The sequence below is a fragment of the Ursus arctos genome, unplaced genomic scaffold (genome assembly GCF_023065955.2).
Source record: "Ursus arctos isolate Adak ecotype North America unplaced genomic scaffold, UrsArc2.0 scaffold_33, whole genome shotgun sequence".
Taxonomy (NCBI): Eukaryota; Metazoa; Chordata; class Mammalia; order Carnivora; family Ursidae; genus Ursus; species Ursus arctos.
The window spans coordinates 6711456-6724588 of record NW_026623019.1 but is presented as its reverse complement, the minus strand read 5'-3'; the positions used below and the strand labels follow the sequence as shown (position 1 = coordinate 6724588).

Here is a 13133-nt window from a genome sequence, read left to right as displayed (position 1 = left end):
ATGATTAGCTTACTGAGGAGAGAAAAGCCCAACAGATGGTTCATAGATGGGTCATCCTGCTATGGAGTGCTGTTGCACTATAGCTTCACTCAAGGCTGTCTCTGAAAGAAAACTGTGAAGGGAAATCCTAACAATGGGCAGAACTTCAGGCATCGCAACGTGGCATCCACCACATCCATCACAGGGCATCCACCTTGCGTGCAAAGAATGAGGGACCAAAATCACACTATATACCAATTCATGACAGAGGGAAATGAGTTAGCTGTTTGTTCAGGGACCTAGAAAAAGAGAAATTAGCAAATTGGTGGCAAGGATATCTGGGGAAGATTTACGTGAGTAGGCCTATAGGAATAAGCCCAAGTGTGAAGATCTTTGTACCGTGTGTAAAAATGCCCTCTGGAGAGCATCTTGCTCTCCTTCATCATTTTTTATAGAGGAATCACTAAACAATGAAAAATACAGATGGCATGGCCAGTTGCTATCAGCTAGCCTCTGTTATTAGCCATTCCAATGCTCTCATAACGTTCACATAAACAGAGATATCACAGTAACAGGGATGAAGGCTATGCACAGGCCCAGTATGGCTCCCAATCACCAAGGCTGATCTCGATTCTGCTAGTTCCAATCATCCCACCTCCCAGCAATAGAGACCAATGCTAAGTCCTGATACGGCATAATCTTCAAGGACACCAACCAGCAACTTCGTGATAAACTGATCACTCTAAGCCCCTTCCGTTCTGCAAGGAGCAGCCATTCATCCTGGCTGGCTGGAACCAAAAGATATTCCAAGTAGGGGTTTGCCTCTTTGATCCACAGGATCTCAGACAGCACCACAATGCAAGGGCTTACAGAGTATTTGATCCACTGACATGGGATCTTGCACAATATTACATAGGCTTAAGAGACTCTGCTTGACAACAAAGGAGATAGGGCAGTCAACACATGACCGTGGGAGACACTGGTTTGATCACATACTGCCCGACCCATAGATTGCCAGTCTAGAGTGATAGAAGAGCCTTTTGAAAGTGTAACTGAGGCACCAGCTTGGATCTGAGACTCTACAAGAATGGGGGGCTTCTGCTCTATGACCTAGTAACACCCTAGACCAATGACTACTATATGATGCCATGTCCCCAACAGGTAGAACATATGGGTCTGGGACCCAAGAGAAGGAAGTTGGAGTGTCCTTATTCACCATCCCTCAAAGTGACCAATTTGTAGAATTTGTGCTTCCCTTTAGTACAACTCTAGACAATGCAGGTCTCGATGTTCTCCCCCCAAAGGGGGAAATGTTCTATCAAAAGATACAACAGGAGTCCCATTAAACTTTCAGTTAAAACTACTGCTGTCACTTTAGGGTTCTCATGATGAAAAGAAAGCAAGGAAAGTAGCGTAGAGGGAAAGGAGTCCCCATCCCGACATGGGTGGTTGACTGTGAGCATCGGGGGGAGGCAGGGCTACACCTTCACCGTGAGGGCAGGAAGGGTATGTTTGGTACCCAGGCAGTCCCCTGGGGAACCCCTTGGTATACGACATTGCCTAGTTTTGACAATGATTGGGTGAGTGCAACAGCCATGGACTAAAAAAAGTCATGGTACCCAGGGGCTCAGACCCATAAGAGATGAGGGTGTGGGTTACCCCATCATATAAGCCACTTAGACCAGCAGAAATGTTGGCCAAGAATGAGTGAAATCTAGAATAAATAGTAAAGATACAGTGAAAACTTAATAAAATATATAAGTGAATTCAAGCGGCACAAGAGATAGATAGACTTTAGCAAGTACTATCATATGTCACCCAGAGTCCTTGTTCAGGACTAAGGAATTCATTCACTTAGTTTCTGGTAACAGTGACAACTAATAGCTTTTAACTGAATTTTTATCTGTGAATTGCCTTAGCTAAAAGAGCTGCCTTGCCCAAGGTCACACCTACTCCTGGGGCACAGGCCCCATTTAATGACTGGATGATAAAGGGGTTCAAGGACTCAGGCCCTTTGCCTTAAGGAGGGACAACTATGAAAGGTCAGCCCAGCTCCAGAGCCCCCAGGCTCTTTTCTACTCCTCACTTGACTCAAACCTACTTCCTGTACCAGCCCTTTTAAGGGTTTATTCTAAGGGCACTCACCAATGAAATTACTAAACACAACACAAATCTCTTTCTTAGAATCCGTTTCTCAGGGACAGCTAATTCAAATAGCATACGGTGGATCCGTCTGAGAAATATCTCTAATCATGAGAATAATATTATAGTAGATACTTTCATGGAATTGGGAAAATTAGGTTAGGAAAGTTGTAAAATATTTGCTCCCACTTTTATAAAAACAAATATGTATAAATATACGTAAACACATCCTAAAAAGGAGCATAAAGTAGCAAAATATTAACAGTAGCTATCTTTGGGTACTAGGCTCAAGATATCTTTCTGTATTTTTAATAATCAATACTAGATATTTTTATTTTTAAGCAGATAAAGTAAAAAACTTGAGGGTATAATATACATATAAAAATAGAAGTGTATGTTTAAAACAGAAGTTAATAGAGATAAGAAACACGATAATTACTATCTATTGCAGGTGACTCTTGATTTAAGAGTGGGAAACAATTTATCTCTTCTCTAATTCATCCACTAGACCTATTGAAGTTACCAGGTGAGGCTGACAAACAGGAAACTAACACATAGGAGTGGAATTTCCGGGTCCCCTGGTCACTCTACATGCAACCTTTTGAGGAACTGCCAGACTGTTCACCAAAGCGGCTGCACTGTTTTGCATTCAGCATTTATAAGCCACATTATTTTTCTACCCTTGGTTCAAGCAGGTTTCTCTTATGGTCTGAATATTCTGCCAGATACAGGCCAGTCACTTCTCTTAGATGGATCTGTGCAGGTCCTAACCAAGGGAAAGACCAACTCAAGGGAAAGTCAAAAGAATTTGATTGGTTCCCAAGGCACCATCCACATGGTGAGAATGAGTCAAACATATTAGTTTTTCTTCAAGACTGACACTCAGCACTTAGAGCAGTGCCCTCACTGTTCCTGTCCAGCCATTTAAGGGGTGCGTTCATTAGCCAACCCACTCCAGAATCACTACATCAAAAGTGGGAGCTTTTCTCATTAGCTTTCTTATCCCCAAGATCCTCTCAAAGAAAAGAACCTCATTATTATCCGCTCAATTGCTTTACCTTGCATGGGAGCCGAATTCTAATAAAAACCAGAAACTGTGAAAATTGTTAGCCAGTGAAAGGTTGTTTTGCTTGCTTTCAAAAAATTATGTGACTTAAATTTTATAAACAGGTAATACTTGCTTTTTCTTTCTCCTCTCCCAAGGCTGGATCATCCCAAAATGTGTTAGGAAATTCGCCATATACTACGGTTGGCCATCAATCCCCAGGTTCTCAGCAGCAATTCTCACCTAATAAAAGGAAGCATACAGTTCTTAAAACCGTTTTTCTGCTACAAAAATTTAAGTGGAGAAATTATGATTTATTCAAGTGGCATCAAGGAGCACGATGGTCACAATGCCTTTAACAGTTTCACAGAAAATGCAGAAAAACAGTTTCAAGTTGGTGTTCCTTGATCAACTCTAAATAAAAACCAAATGAATTCCATCAAAATACATTTTCTGGGAAGGTTTTTTTGAGGAGGCTAATCCCATGTAGTTTAAGAGCAACGTGGCTGCATTTAACGGGATTTCGAACTTCACTAATTTGAAGTGGCGTGCTATAAAAACATTACGAAAGCCTCTATGCACATGTTTTGAAGTAATTCATATCTCTTCCAATTATAAAAAAATAATCAAGTATTCGTAATTCAAAGCTGACTGGCTGAATCCATTATAAACTGTGTTTTTGCTATTTTCTTTAGGAGGTGGCAAATTAGCTGGTGAACAGACCCGCCCTCCTTTATCAGCTCTATTGAAACTTGGTGCTGTACTCCAGATTGGAAATAAGTGAGGTTTCCAGGAATGTAGCATTCGCATTAATGCAACTACCCTGTGTCTAGCTTTCCAGTGTTCTATCTTCCTAGAAGGAGAAATCCTTAATCTCTTAGAGACGTGGATATGTTACATCCTATGTACTACTATTACGTTAATATGTTACATATTACGAGCTGCTTGGCCAGTAGATAAAGCCCTGGCTGAACATCAGACCTACGTGGAAAATTATTTAGAAGCTATATTTGGTCATGAGTATTATAGAAATAATATATTTCAGTCATTTCTGAATACATAATATTTTTACTTGGATCAAATTTCAGAAGATACAAAAGGTTATGCTGTGATAAAATCTCTCTCCCACTCCTATCTGCCACCCACCCAGTTCTTCGCTATAGAGGCAAAACCAATATTATCAGCTTTTTGTGTAACTTTCCAGAGATATTTCACGCATATATAAGCAAATATGTACATTTATCCTTCTTTTTAACAACACTCGTAGCAAATGATACACACTCTTGCATTTTTCACATAAAATATCTTGAAGATTGGCCAGTATCCTTGCATAAAGTTCGTCATTCTTTTTTGCACATGCATCGTATATTATTGTATGTATGGGCCATAAGTTTAGTTTACCCAGAAAGTTTTTAAAAATATGTGTTCCTGGGCCCACCCATAGGATGATAGAACCAAAATCCATGGGCTAAAGTCTGGGAAGATGTATTTTTAATAAGCTCCCCAGGTGACTGTTACCTATTCAGCCCAGCATCTTCCTGCAGACTGGTTCTGGGGAATTACCATTTTAGGTTATCTATTCTGAATATCACTATTTCCAGCTGAGCTTTTCGCTGGGGCTAGCAAGCAGAGGTTATATTTTCTGAGAAGAGCCTGACTCATCAGTAGTACATGTTTCTGATTGAAAGGAGGTACATACTACTTATTGTTAGATTTATAGAACATTTTCAGCAGGAGAAAAAAAATAGATCCCTATAGATTGCTGCCAGTAAAGTTACCAATTGATTTGCCCCATATCATACTCAGCTGAAATGATTCTCAGGAGCCTCAACTTTTCCTCTGTTTTACCTAACTCCCCTCAGCAGCTCTGTTTTCCCTGTCATTCAACAGTGTTCAGGGGGAGCTGGAGCATAAGAATAATGACAACCACAGTGGAGACTCTGATCAAGTTCTCAGGGGAAGTGTACCCACTCCACCCATGGAGAAAAACTGATTTTGATTCTCCAAGAAGGACATGAGAATCTCCTGGGTCATCACTGTATTCATTCAGTCAAGGGAAAATGATTGATTGATTGATTAAATTATTTATTTGACAGAAAGACAGTGAGAGAGGGAACACAAGCAGGGGGAGTGGGAGAGGGCAAAGCAGACTCCCCGCCGATCAGGGAGCCTGATGTGGGGCCCGATCCCAGGACCTCAGGATCAGAACCGGAACCAAAGACAGATGCTTTACCGACTGAACCAGCCAGGCGCCCCGAAAATGATTATTTTTTTAATCAAACAGAACAATCAAAGGCAAATGATGGCACATCTGTATCTTCTCTTCCCCCCCCTTACCAGTATATAACATGTTTTTCCCTCTCCTAGTTGCTTGTGGTACAAGATTGTATATCATCCAATGGTTTGTCATTACATTTGTATAAACTCCCTCTTTCAATCCTTCCCTAAACTAAACCTTTCATATTTTAACATTTGCTTCCTTTCTGGTTTTATCAGGCTTATCATCAGTGGGAAGGCTTAAGTAAAATGGTCTGTCCCCTGAATTTGCCTGGGGGTCTTGCAAGTAGATTTAGAGCCCTACGATAAGTGATACATAGTTTTCCTTTGAGCAATTTGGGAAAGAAAAAAAAAAAAAACAACAACATCAATAGCTTTAAAGAGCTAAAATAAGAGATGTGATGTTCCTTACTGCCTTGGATTCTCAGCATCTTAATCAATGATAGTGACCTTTGAGATGGATTTTATGAAAGCCGGAAAGGAACTAACGTGTATTGATTACATTCTACATAGATTATTTAAACTAATTGTATAAGCTGTACTCATATGTCCCCATTTTATAGATGAAGAGTTTAAGAGGTGAAGTAATTTACCCAAATCTCACATCTGGTGAGCAGCATCGCTAAGGCTGGAAACTAGTTCTGATTCCAAAAATTATGCTTCTTTTACTAAATCATGTTTACTATCTAGACAAATTATATAATTTAGAGGCACATTTGCTAGAAGAAAACAGTAAACATATTTAGAGAAAACCTATTCGATATTTCATTATGAATCCCCAAACTGGATAATTGAGGTGATTCAATTTCCTAAACAAGCATTTCTGTGGCTGAATGGATAATTATTGAACCTATTGTGCTATCGGATCATTCAGATCATGCGCTATTGAAGAGAGCCGCTAGTCTAAATATAGTACTATACGTAAACGGCACATTGAGCTTAGTTTTAGAATAGTTTTAGCTCTGAGCGTAACAGCCTCTTGAGTAAGTTTCCAAATGGAAAAGTGTTTGCACTTTTGCACTCGTGTGCAGTTCTATACTAAATTTAATCAAACCTTAAAAGTGGGTATATGGATTTAAATATTGGCTTTACACATAAATCACTGACACACACTAGCGCTTCCACGACATCATCACCCCGAAAGAGATCAACCTCAGTAAGACCTTTTCTTAGTCTAAAAAAAAAAAAAAAGATTTTTTAAGGACACTGCTTAGCTGTTCTGAACCTCTCTGGGTTCTGAAAGTTTCTGTCTGTTTTCTCAGGACTGCAGAATCTTTCCCTGTTGACTTTTGCTTGGGTCACTGGTGGAAACCAAGTCACATGGCCACCACAAGTCCGAAGGTAGAAAATATTTTGCAGAAGTGGACAAGTGGGGATGAGTTGAGAGGCCAACTATTGCATTTGCCATGAGGCACAGGAATCGTACGTGGCTGGGAGGAGTGATTGGAATTGTTGGGTTCTAGGGGATTGCTATCCTTAGGTAAGTTCCATAAAATGCAAAGTGCCTGCTTTGCTTATTAACGGTCTTTAGCTCAGATTTCCCCAAAGTGTTATGCTTGGAATAGGATTCAGTGGGATGTCTCTCAATCTTATTTGTCCACAACATAATGCGGTGGACAAATAAGCTTGAAAAATTAGAATTGACTTACTACCTTGTTGAAATATATTTGTACAATATTAAGTTATATGTAATTTCTCTCTGTCTCAAAACTCCTGTTGCTAGTGCATTCCTCAGCACAATAAACAACATGTTTATTGATTTTCTTTCCTTTTCTTTCAGGTCTTAAATGCTACATTTTGTATGAAATTATAGCATGTCAGGCCCCCTAACTCTAATTTCTGTTCTTTTGTTCCAATTCCCTCAAGTAATATAAATCCAAAACATGATTTTATTATCATTTGAGATTAAAATCATAGGACTTCCTTCCTTCCAACTCTTTTTATTTTTTGACATTTAAACTATTTTTTAATTTACTAAAGTAATACATGCTCATAGTTTACAAAATCAAATAGTCCTAAAATTTTATAACAGAAACAGTGGCTCCATGCCTAATGTCTCTTCTCTTCCATAGGGTCACTATGCCCATATTTATACATCTCCCTATCTGTAAATAACATGCATATTATCTTTATCTTGTCCCCTTTTTTTCAACTCTTATTTTTATGTTATATTTCAGAAAATTTCAAACATATTTAAAGATTTATTTATTTATTTTAGGGGGGAAAAGGAGAGGCAGAGGGAGCGGGAGAGAAAGAAATCTCAGGCAGACTCCACGTTGAGTGCAGAGCCCAACACCAGGCTCGATCTCACAACCCTGAGATCATGACCCACGCTGAAATCAAGAGTCAGACACTTAGCGGACTGATTCACTCAGGTGCCCCCTGAAATTTCAAACATATTTAACAACAACAGGAATAATACAATTAACCCTCATGAACCCATCATTCAAATTTAACAACAGTCAACTCCTAGTCATGCTTTTTGCATTTAAACCTCTTTCTCTTCTCCAGGATTATATTTCCATTTACATTTTTTCATTGAAGTATAATATAGAAAAGTACAAGTATCAAAGTGTGGTGCTCACTGAATTTTCACAAAGGGAATATACCCACAAAACCAGTACCCAGATCAAGAAGCAGAACATTAGCAGGCCCTAGAACCCCTCACTAGAGCCCCACTCATGCCTCTTTCCAGTTGATAACCTCCAAAAGTCACCATTCTCCTGACGGTCCAGATTCATTTCCTCTGTGTTTGTACATTACATAAACAGATTCATACAGTATGGACTTTTTTTGTTCTACTTTTGCTCCTTACTGTATTTCTAGTATTCATCCTATTGGGTGTCTGTTTTAAGTTGTTCTTTCTCATTACTGTTTAGTGTCACATTATGTAAATATCCTACTGTAGATGGGCATTTAAGTAAGGTCTGCTTCTTTTTTAAAGATTTTATTTATTTTAGAGAGAGAGTGGACATGAGAGAGAGCATGAGTGAGGGGAAGGGGTAGAGGGAAAGAGAGAAGCAGACTCCCCGCTGAGCAGGGAGCCCAACAGGGGTCAATCCCAGGACCCCAGGAACATGACCAGAGCCAAAGGCAGACACTTGGCTGACTAAGCCACCCAGGCACCAGCAGTCAGGTCCACTTTTTAGCTATTTCAAATAGCAAGGCTTTGAACATACTGACACATGCTTTTGCTGATCATATGCTTGTGTTTTTGTTGAGTATATACCTAGGAGTAGAATTGCTGGGTTATAGAGTATGTATAAATGTTCAGCTACAGTGCTTACTTTCAAAAAGTTGCCCAAAGTTGATTGTCTTAATATATATTCCCACCAGCAGTATATGGGAGTCCCAATAATTCCATCCTTGACAGCGCTTTTTTTTTCTTTCAATTTTCACCATTCTGGTGAGACTGTAGTGATATCTTATTATGGTTTTAATTTGAATTTCTCTGCAGAGTAATGAAGTTCAACACATTTGCATATGTGTATTGGTCATTTGATATCTTCTATGAAGTGTCTGGTCAAGTCTTCTAGGAAGTGTCTGGTCAATTTTCCTCTTGTAGAAATTCTTTAGGTGTTTTGAATGAGTCCCTTTTCAGATATGTATAGATAATATCTCTTCCTACTATTTCGGTTGCCTTCTCAACCACATATGGTATCTTCTGATGAATGGGAGTTTTATTTTATTTTAAGATTTTATTTATTTGAGAGAGAGAGAGAGCACAAGCAGGGAGGGAGAGGGAGAAGCAGGCTCCCTGCTCAATGTGGAGCTCGATCCCAGGACCCTGAGATCATGACCTGAACCAAAGGCAGACGCTTAACCCATTGAGACACCCAGGTGCCCAAGAAGCTTTAAATTTCAAAATAGTACCATTATTCATTAAAAAAAAATTTTGGTTGCTGTTTTCTATGTGCTGTTTAAGAAATTTTTGCCTACCTCAATGTGGTAAATATGTTCCCCTATGCTTAATTCTAAACTCTTTACTATGTTACCTTTCATGTTTAGAGCCGCAATCTATCCAGAATTTTGTTTACCGTGTGAGGTAGGTAGAGGCCAAGATAGATAGATAGATAGATAGATAGATAGATAGATAGATAGATAGATAGATAGATAGACAGATCGATCGATCTTGTGTGTGTGTGTGTGTGTATATATATATATATATATACATATATATATGTATATATATATATATATATATATACACACACACACACACTTTGATATTGATTCCGCACTATTTACTGAAAAATAAAAAGTATTGTATTTGTATTGAAGCATTGTATTTGTCAATTTGTCATGTCAGCTGACCACATGTGGATCTTTCTGGAATCCTCTCTTTTCTGTAGGTTTGTGCTTCCTCAAGTACCACAATTTTAGTCACTGTAGCTTTATAATAAATATTGGCATTTATAGTGTAAGCCCTCCAGCTTTCTCCTTTTCAAATATTGTCTTAGTTTTTTGTTTTTTTGTGGGTTTTTTTGGTTCATAACATTTCTATATTAACTTTAGAATTAGCTTTTCAATTGTTTGAAAAACAATAATAATCTGCTGGCATTTTTATTGGACTGAATTGTGTACAGAGATTAATTTGGGGATAAGACAGAGTCTTCTGACCCGTGAATGTAATAAGTACCATCATTTATTTGGTCTCACTTACTTTCTTTAAAAATGTTGTGTATTTTTTTACTGTCACTGTTTTGTATTTCTTCATTAGATTTATTCCTAGGTATTAGATATTTGTGATACTATTATAAATTATATACCTTAAAATTTTTTACTTCTTCTCTTTACGTGGCCTGTATACAGAAAAACAACTGAAATTTGAATATTGACCTTGAATTCAGCAATCTTAAATTGACTGATCGCTTAGATTCCTCTAGATTTTGTTAGATACACAATCATATTATCTACAAATAATGATATATTTCTTTCTTGCCATCCTTTTCACATTTTCTTTTCCCCCACTCACTTGCCTGGCTAGGAGCTCCAGTATAATGATGAATAGAAACGCTGATAGCAGGCTTCCTTATCTTGTTCCCAATTTCACAGGAAAAGTTTTCAGTATTTCGTGAGTATCGTATGAGTGATAGGTTTTTATAGATTTTTAAAATCACGTTAAAAAAAAAGATTCTTCTATTTTCAGTTTGCCGAGATTTATTTTTTAAATCTCGTATCACAAATATTTCTATCTAGATCAGGGGTCAGCAAACCGAAAGCTGATTGCCTCTTTTTTATAAAGTTTTATTGGAACACAGCGGTGCCCACTCGTTTCTATACTGTCTGTAACTCCTCTTGCTCTACAAGGGCAGTGCTGAGTGGCTGCAACAGAGGTCCGTATGTCCTTCAAGCTTAAAATAGTAAGAGTCTGGCTCTTTGAGAAAACGCTTGCCAATCTCTGATCTAGAGATCATATTCTTTTCCTCCTTTTTCTATTAATAGAGAAAATCACTGATAAACTAGAACAGTAAACCAGCCTGGCATCTGGGGGAACATCCCATTTGGTGATGGCTATCGCTTTTATAACTTCCTGGATTGGATTTGCTCATTTTTATGTATTTATTGTCCCCTTTTTAACTTCCCCATTTGCTTTCTAAAGTTGGCTGCCTCTTACCTTCCTTTCCACTTTTATCTGGACTTTCTCTTTCCTTTTCCTCATTGTCCCTGTTTTGCTCAATTTAGATTCTATTCTAAGAAGTTTCTCCTATGTGTGACTGTGTCCCTATAGGCTTAGGATTTCTGGTTTTGAGAGCTCCTGGGGCCATATGACTCTAACATTTCAGAGCTTACAGTGACTCCCTTACCCGTCTCGGTGCACTGGATCCTAAAAATTGCTGTTTCACATTCTGTTCTCAGACTGTCTTCCAGAACCTTCTAGCAAATACCTATTGGTGATTTTGAGGTTCTCCTATTCTCAAGGACACCCTTTTGCCTTCCCTCAGCCTTCTCCTTCATACTTCACAGATGCTGATGGATCTAAAGCTAGGAGTTCTTCGTTAACAGTTGTTCATATTTTAGGTTCACAGAAATACTTTATACCCTAATTTAATTGTAGATATTCTACTTGTACTTTTACTTTTGTTATCCTATTTGTTCTTTCTATTTCACTCTAATTTGGGGAGATTTACTACCAACACAAGCAGCCTAGGATCCTCCTTTATTTATTTCTAAATCAGATAAAGTCATATTCTTTGTCATGCAGAAATGTAAGATATGCTTCAACTCATGTACGACTAAAACTTTAAAATTACTTATTTAGCATTGATTCACTTAACAAATCCTATACAGGATTAAGGGACAAATTGTTCTGTTACATGCTGACCAAAAGGTGTAAGCACACACTCTGCAACAGGATTGGGATGTGAGTAGTAGAGAATCAGCTTTGTCCAAAGAGGGTTCTGGCCTCTGCCTTGGCTAGTGCGGGATCTCTAGGCCCCTGGAATATTTTGCCTGATAGGAGTGTTTTTGTTTGCCGGGAGTTTTTGCCTCTGAATAGTCTAACAATGTGATACATGGTTGGGGTTTTGGAATTTGCCCTATCAGTTCAAACTTCTGGAAGAACTAGAGACTAAAGGTATTAAGCAGAACCTCCAGGAGTGGTCAGTCACATGAGCAGTATGTGATCAAGCCTCAATAAAAGCCCTGGACACCAAAAGCTTTGATGGTTGGCAAGAGTCAGATGGTTGGCATATTGTCACGATTGGCTCATCTGGAAGGATGATGTGTTCATGTCTGGAACCCCCCCCTCCGGGGCCATGCCCTATGCATCTCTCCCTTTGACTGACTTTGATTTGGTTTTGGTGGTGGCTGTTGATTTTGTTTGTTTGTGCTGTAATAAAATTGTAATCCTAACTATAGCGCTTTCCTGAATTCTGAGTCATTCTAGTGAATTATCAAAATTAAGAGGGTAGCAGGAATCCCTGACTTTGTAGCCAGCTGGTCAGAAGTGAGGATGTTTGGAGGAATCCCAAGCTCATGGCTGGTGTCTAAAGTGAGGGCATTCTCGTGGGGGACTGTGCCTTTTTCCTGTGAGGTTTGGCCCAACTTCCAGGTAGGAGGTATCGTGGCTTTTGATGAAAAAGTTTGGGCATTTGTGTATTATACAAATAAACACAAACTCATTATGGAGTAAGGCAGACTAGTTAGAAAAGTGTATGCTAAGACGGCATATTATAGGGAAGGCAAATATTCAACAATGAGACAGAATTGAAAACACATATAGGAACTAAGGTAGTATTTGTTGCCAGTTTGATGGCGTTATTGCTATTATCCTAGAATGCTTAACTCCTTCCTGTCAGGGATCCCAACAGGGTTCATGATGCATCTCTTACAATGAGGATCAATAGGAAAATGGGAATCAAATGACAACCAGCTGCTACTCTAATGCAGATCTGAGGGAAGTACAAGGGTCCCTGGGTCACTAACAACAGAGCTGCTTGGAAAGAGGACAAGATAGAAACGGATAACCAGGGAAGCAGAACTTGCCCAGCTCTCCTTCGCACGTGGGGAAAAGCAAGCGCAAAGTACAAAGGTGAAAGGATGTATACCCTGTGCCCATGCATTTCAAGTTACACCCAACCCCCACTTGGAATGAGAGCCAGTGTTTTTCTTGGTCCACTGAGTTACGTTTTCTTCTGAGTAGAGTTCTCTTTTCTCTCTTGGGCAAGTGTGGTAGGCCATGCCAGAC

The 13133-nt window shown here is 39.0% G+C and overlaps 1 protein-coding gene across 1 annotated transcript in view; it reads right to left on the bottom strand.

Moving 5' to 3' along the window:
- RFX3 (regulatory factor X3) overlaps positions 1-13133 on the bottom strand; it is a 439811-nt gene that overhangs the window by 331272 nt on the left and 95406 nt on the right. Inside the window, exon 5 of the mRNA XM_057305525.1 lies at positions 3303-3409. The gene's annotated coding sequence lies outside the window, so the exon portion shown is untranslated. The remainder of the gene's footprint in view (positions 1-3302; positions 3410-13133) is intronic.